The sequence below is a fragment of the Littorina saxatilis genome, linkage group LG7 (genome assembly GCF_037325665.1).
Source record: "Littorina saxatilis isolate snail1 linkage group LG7, US_GU_Lsax_2.0, whole genome shotgun sequence".
Classification (NCBI taxonomy): Eukaryota; Metazoa; Mollusca; class Gastropoda; order Littorinimorpha; family Littorinidae; genus Littorina; species Littorina saxatilis.
In genome coordinates this window covers 43,492,635-43,500,050 of record NC_090251.1, presented here as the reverse complement: position 1 = coordinate 43,500,050, position 7,416 = coordinate 43,492,635, and positions in this window count along the sequence as shown.

Genomic DNA, 7,416 nt, shown 5'->3' with positions numbered 1-7,416 from the left:
TTTAGAATTATATCTGATACATGCAATGTGACTGTCTAAACGAATAGTTAACTCTTTACAAGTGATTCTATTTTTACTTTTTCTTCCCGTCCTATTTGAATCCCCTTTTTTAAAAACTGCTTTTTCAGATCTTCTATATCGAGTGGCTTGTTATATTCAGCTCGTGTTTTTGTTTGAATACTTGCTTTCTTACTTTTGTAGTCATCAAAGTCTGTTTGTATCTGTTTGAATTCTTCGTCAGAAACTTTTGAATCTTCAAGTGCTTTACTGATAGACAGTTTTAGGCTAGACAATTTTGATGATGCAAGAGTGGAAATGGATTCGTGTTTTTCAAGCTTTTTCACAATTTTTTTCATTATAGCTGATGCTATAAATGATAAACCACCAACTGCTGCTGCGACACCACCTAGGATTAGAGAAACTGGAGTCCCTACTCCGGTAGCTAACAGAATTGTTCCCGTTACACCTGCAGCTGATGCAAGGATAGTAGAACCAGTGCTGGCATTAGAAAGGCTGTTGTAAGTTGTTGAGTACTTACGTCTAGCGCGAGAATATTTTTCTAATTCATCTTCTAGTTGTTTTTGTATATTACTAATGTGTGCCAGTCTGAATTGTTGACTTTCTGCTGCACTTTCATCAATATTAGGATAAAGCTTCACACTGCTAGTCATCTTTTAATGCAAAATATAAAATATTTATCTTAATTCTCACTGGCCAGTGTTTCTGCTAAGCTTTGAAGCTGTTCATTGCTTAACACCTTATCTGTATAGTAGAAAGCAATCAAATCAAGATAAGTAAGATTAATACTTCTTATTTCTGTTAAATTATTTATATCTGCGTTAACAACAACATTTTGGTTTGACGTCTGTTTCTTTATTGTGTTAGAATCCTTTTGAACAGCAATAAATACTCTGACTTCTTCAACATTTAATGGTCTCCAGTTGAGATTTATTCCTCTCATTAGAACAGTGTTTGTGGTTTCTTCCCTTTTCCTGACAACTATATCAAATATCATAGTTGCATTCTGCCCTATTGGAAGCTTGGGTATAAAATCGACAATGGTGTCAGCGTCCTTTTCAACACTTTGTTTTCTGTGAATGAGATAGTTGTTCTTATGGAAAGGTTTAACTGCAACTTCTCCCCTGCTGTTAATCGCAGGAACAAGGCTAACAATTAGTGGTCCAGCATTGATTGACTTACGGAATGTGTCGTCTTTTCCAACAAGAGTGTATGGACTCACAAGTTCAAACTTCATTTCCCAGTCAATCTTTTTCATAACAGGACTAAGTACCCATTTTTTATTCTGATGTTTCCACATGTAGAATGTGTCATCGACAATTGGATCAGGTACATTAACATCACGGATTTGACCTAGTTTGAGGAATCTTGGTTTCTTTTCATCGTCGATTTCCTTTCTCTTGTAATGACCAGTGTCTGTAAACTCGAATGCATACACTGCACCAACTTCAGCATTGCTCTCAAAGTCGATAGCGTCTGCTAAATCTTTCAACTCTATAGTTGAACATGCAACAGGATAAGCTATTGTAGGTCCACTCGACATTTTAATACTCAATATTTTATGGAACTATTTCCAATGTAATGTTAAACAAACAATCAACTGGTTGTCCACTTTGATTTTTCAGATCAATGTGTAGGAATTCATGACACCCTTCCTCCAAGTCCTTGAACTGAAGTGTCTTAAATGTTGGCACGTGCATTTTACAAAAAGAGGCATCACTCGGTGGAAGAATCCTAAGCAGATCAGAACGCTGATCATTAAACAGATTATAGGATGTGTTAAGCTCTCTCATGTGAACAAACAGTACACTGTTAACATCCATGTCAATGGGACGTGTTCCCTTGTATATTTTTGTAATTCCAAGCATATCAAGGAGTTTGGTTGGAAACTCAATGTTTACTTCTCTAGTTTTGGGCATAGTAAGAGTAGCAATGAGACTTGCATGATTTAAACTCGCTGTAATACCTACTGGAGCAAACAATTCTTTCTCTAAAGTGCAGAAGTCATAGTAACCATCTTCTACAGAATGTGTTTTACCATTAATTCTAACCCAGTTGTTAGCCTTTTTTTTACTGATATTATACCAAGTAACCTTGTACATAATTTCATGCAGTGCAACTTTCATTCCTCCATTTTGATTGTTGATAGGGTTTGCAAGTTTAACTGGCACACTAGTCTTCACATTTGTTAGTGTGATAAACATTTTTTATTCAACAACAAAAATGATTCAGTATAAATTCAACAAAGACGTTAAATACAAAACTGGACCATATTACAATCCAAAGACTATTTCTTTCCATGAGTTGGACTTTGCTGTAACAGAAACAGAATCCATTCGCGTTAAAGTGCCTGACCCATTCCATTCTTACCTAAATCCCCCAATCAAAAATGATAGTGTTCCAAAGATGTGGAACTCTCACCCAATTCAGTTCTATCAGAATCAGTTAAACTTTGCAATATTCTGTGCAACCACAGGATGTGGAGTGTCCTATGCAGACCACATGAATAATTCAAACTTACTGACAAAGTGTGTGTACACATTTCACGTTTACTATCAGTGCAGGAGAATCTTGTCTGAACTTCAGGCACCAATGCCGCATGAAAAGAGCTGGAACCCATTCAACAATAGGATAAACATGAAAGTGTATGAGCGTCTCTGCAATGAATTCAATATAGATTTTAAGACCGACTTTAGGCAAAAGCAAGACAAAAACCATGGCATGGGAACACTATATTTATGGGGTGTCCACAGGAGGTATAATTTTGATTACTGGCCAGGTCATACATCTTTTTCTTCAAATGTGCAGGTACAGTTAGGATCAATAGAACAAGAGCACCACAATGCATGGACTACTTTTATATTAGACACCGGCAAAGGTTTCACTGGATCAGGTGTTGAAAGGATCAATGAATCTATCCGAACATATACGTGGTGCTTGCTAGGCTCGCAGGCACAGACACGATCAAACATAATGAGAACAAGCACAGGGTTTGGTGCACAGAAACAGTTGTTATCAAATTTAGAAGATGTCATAAACTCTGCAGTTGATCTGCCTTCCAGCATCAAAAGGTATCAAGACTCTCTCCGTTATGCAAGATCAAAAGTTGACTTTGCTGTTGGTAACGGCCTTTACATGTTACCTTCTGATCTCCAGCTGCAGATTGGAACAATAACAAATTATAACAATGAAATCATTATTGCTAGTGACACCCAGCCGCTTGGAAAGGGTGAAGAACTGAATTCAGAAATCAGAACGATGCTACAGCCATATCACAATGAACAGAAACAAAGCGTGACAAGTGAAGATCACGCTGCAGGTGAAGATCATTCTGTCACTAGTGATGATCAAGCTGTTAGTATTAGTGATGATCATGAATCGCAGAAGACTGCTCTAGTAATTGGTGGAGTGGGTGTAGGCTTACTTTTGCTTTATTCTCGTTAGCAGAACACCTGCAATTAAAACTATTAGAGTCCAGAGATGTTCAGCCATGAAACCAACAACTTTACCTGCAAAAGATAACAGCCAGCTAACAATTGAACCAATGATTCCTGGAAGTGCACCCAAAGCTTTTGCTGCTAGTTTCTTTAATAGTTCTGCAATGTGTTTGAGTTGTTTCTTTACCCATCCCGGATCAGATGGAGGTGAAGGTGGAGGTGGAGGTGGAGGTGTGACAGTGCCACCTGTGAGTGTTAACACTAATGTGCTTATTGCAAATCCTAACGCAGTTAGTATACTAGCTATTGTGATTCCCTGCTCTCTGAAAAGCGTTCTAATTCTTTCAGCAAGAGTTGTGTCTTCGTAAAGGATTCTTTGAATTGTATTTTTTATTCTGCTGACCTGTGTTCTCAGTTGTTCTCTATTGTTACTTAGAACTTCTAACCTTATGGCTTTCTCCTCCTGCAAATCTTTTAAACGCTTAGAAATTCTGTTTTTTACTTCTTGTTCTAGGTTCAAATCATCAGCATCAGCAAGTTTTTGTTTCTCTTTGTTTATATCTTCATCCAGCTGACCTAGTTTTGACAGATTATTTGCTATTTCACCTCTGATGGTTTGTAGTGATTGATTAAGGGCTTCTATTTCTCTCATAGGTAATAGTTCATGTGGAGTCTTCAGTGAAGTTTCCTCAGAAAAAGAAGTCTCTATCTCTTGTATAAGTTGATCAGCCTCATCTGCAAGTTTATTAAGATCTTGCAATGGAACAGATTCTATTTGAGTAGCAGTTGGTAGTCCTAGTTCTGCTTGTTGAAGTAAGGAAACAACATGGGAAGATGATGACCGTGTGCTAGGCACAATATCTAATTGCCTAAGTCGATTAGCAGTAAGTTTTTGTTTTAGTGAAACTTTTGATAGAAACTTAGCAGGATTAGATTTATATGTAAGTTGGACTTTTTCTCCTTTATCGCTAGTTGTATATAAATGATTTGCTTCCATTTTGAACTGGTTTGGATCTAAAACATCAGGTTCTTCTCCTAAACTTTTGTAGAAATCTCTAACTTTACCTTCCAGAAGTTCATGTCGTGCCACCTCATAATGCAGTGAATGATGGTAGGGAACCAAAGGGATTGCTTCGCTCATGTCGTCCGCTGGCTCAAATAAATCTTCAAATCCACCTTCTGCCATTTGTAACTTATTTTTTATTTTGAAAATAAAAAAAGATGGCACAATCGTTCGGTTCTGTTCTTGATCCTTACAGAAGGCTGAAAGAACCTCTCGGGGTAAAAGGAATAAGGCAAACAGTTATAGTTACAAATAATCCTTCTACTATTGATCAGAATGAAATACTTACTGTTAGGTTTCCTAATCTAGGTAAGAACGATGTTATTGTACCAGGCACTGTAAGACTATCATTCAAATTAGAATTAGAATCTGGCTCAGATGAAAATAGGACTTTGGCTTATAATGTAGGAAGAGCAATTGTGAGGAAGATTACTGTCAAACTGGAAGGGCGGGAAGTGATGTCATTGAATAATGCAGATGTTTTTTTAGTTTATGCAGATAATTGGTTGACTGACAATGAAAAGAAAAACAGAGTGTTTCAAGGGATTCAGTCAGACAATGGGATAAAAGTTAGAATAGGAGCAGGAGATAAAGCTGACAATAACAAAAAAGATAACGCTGTCAATGTTGCTTTTGGAAACAAATTTTGTATTCCACTTGACTTTGAACTCATAAATTCACATCCTCCCTTCTATCAAGGAGCATTGCGTGACAGGCTGTCATACGACCTGACTTTCAATAGTTATGATCGTGTTATGCTTTCACAAGACCCGGAAGCAAAGTATAAGGTGTCTGGAATTTCTTTAGAGTTTGATGTTGTAAACCATCCTGAACTGGCTAGACTTATAGAAAATCAGTACAGTTCTAAGCTGCCTATCTATTATGAAAGAGTGTTGAATCACAGTACACTTTCAAAAAGCCAGGCTGATCCAATCTGGAACATTAACTTGAATACACCAGCTAGGTCAATGAAGGGAATACTTATGTTGTTTGAGGAACCAAAAGATTCATATGAAAGGCAAATAGAAAAGTTTTACAATCCACTAATCAATAGAGTATATTGCACAATTGAAGGGCAGCCAAACCAAATATTTGCATCTGGCATGCTGCCATACCAACACTATGATGAAGCAAGAAAGTACTTTACTGGAGGAAGATTGAAAGACCCAACATCTGATCTTGTGGCTAAAGATCTACATTTACACGGTGTTGGCGTAGAAGATTTCTTGACAAATAAATATGCGTTATGGCTGGATCTCAGAACAACTGACGACAACAAACTGCATGGAAGTGGAAGGCGAATTGAAAACGGATCAGAAGGAATCACAATACAAATTGAAAAGGAAGTAGGGAGTAGTAGTAAATCAGTTAAGATCTACGTGTTTGTTGTGTCAGATGCGCAGTTAAACATCTCTGAAAGCAGATTACAGGATATTGTTTATTGAACGTGTTAAAATGAAGTATCTAGATTTTCTTCCAAAAGATCCACACTGTTCTTTGATTTGTGGGGCAACAGGTTGCGGCAAAACAAGATATGTTTTGGATTTATTACAGACTGTTTACATAAATCACTTTGAACACATAGTCATATTCTGTCCAACCATAAAGCATAACAGAACATACAAGGAGAGAAAATTCATATGGTCTGATCAAAATATATTTATTGTAAATCCTTCTGATCGTCTAAATGTTTGCTTGGAGCATTATTTCGATCTTTTTCAGAACACACCAACACTGTTTATTATTGATGACTGTGCAGCAGAACGTGACATTGTTAGAAAGAAAAGTGCACTAGCAAAGCTTGCATTCAGTGGACGACATGCATTAATATCAGTTTGGATATTAACACAAAAATACAATGCAGTTCTGAAAGACTTTAGAGAGCAACTCAAAACAATAACATTGTTCTATTCAAAGGACCGTGACAGTTTTGAAGAGTGTCTTCGAGAAAATGATGTCATTGAAAACAAACAGGAGAGAGAAAGAATAAAGAATAATCTGAAATCTTCTAAGCACTCGAAACTGGTTTTAAAAACTGATCAACCAGTTCAGTATGTATGTTTGTAGAAATCCTTGCTAAGTTCTTGTCAAGTTCTTACTCAAGTTCTTGTCAATTTCTTACTCAAGTTCTTGTCAAGTTCTTACTCAAGTTCTTGTCAAGTTCTTACTAAGTTCTTACCCAAGTTCTTACTCAAGTTCTTGTTAAGTTCCTACCTAAGTTCTTGTCAAGTTCCTACCTAAGTTCTTGTTAAGTTCCTACCTAAGTTCTTACTCAAGTTTAATTACTAGATTTTAATTTTATTCTGCATCAAAATAAAATGAACTGTGATGAATTGCTGATGCAGACTGCTACAGATATTGAAATCTGTGACAGTAGGACTATACCTGATAAAAAAGAAAGATTGTATTCACTTGCTGTTTGTGGAAAAACAAAACACTACCTTGGGCAGCAGTTAACTGTGGAAGAAGTACAACATCTTTCCTCAGAAGATATAGAAAAGTATCATGGACGGTATGAATCAGTGCTTGGTTCTAAGATGGTTAGAAGTATTGGACAGACTGTTATAGGTTTGTACACAAAGATTTTTGGACATTTTACACCTCTCGACTCGGAGGAAGACTTAACACATGATCTAACTCATGACCCTGTTGTTTCCAAGTCCCTCGAATCTCTTGCCTGTGGCCTGTATTATCGATTTGGTGCTTTATTAGTACCATTTGTTGCTGGATTAATTACTTTCAAACACATTAATTTTCAGAATAAAAAAGATGACGGATCAGTTGAAGCAGACAGTGGAGCAGACGAAAATACCAGAAGTGAACACAGTGACAAAGAAACCTGGTAGAGTAGAAGCAGGAAAAAAACTAGCCGAATGGAACAGACAAAAAAAGTTAAAT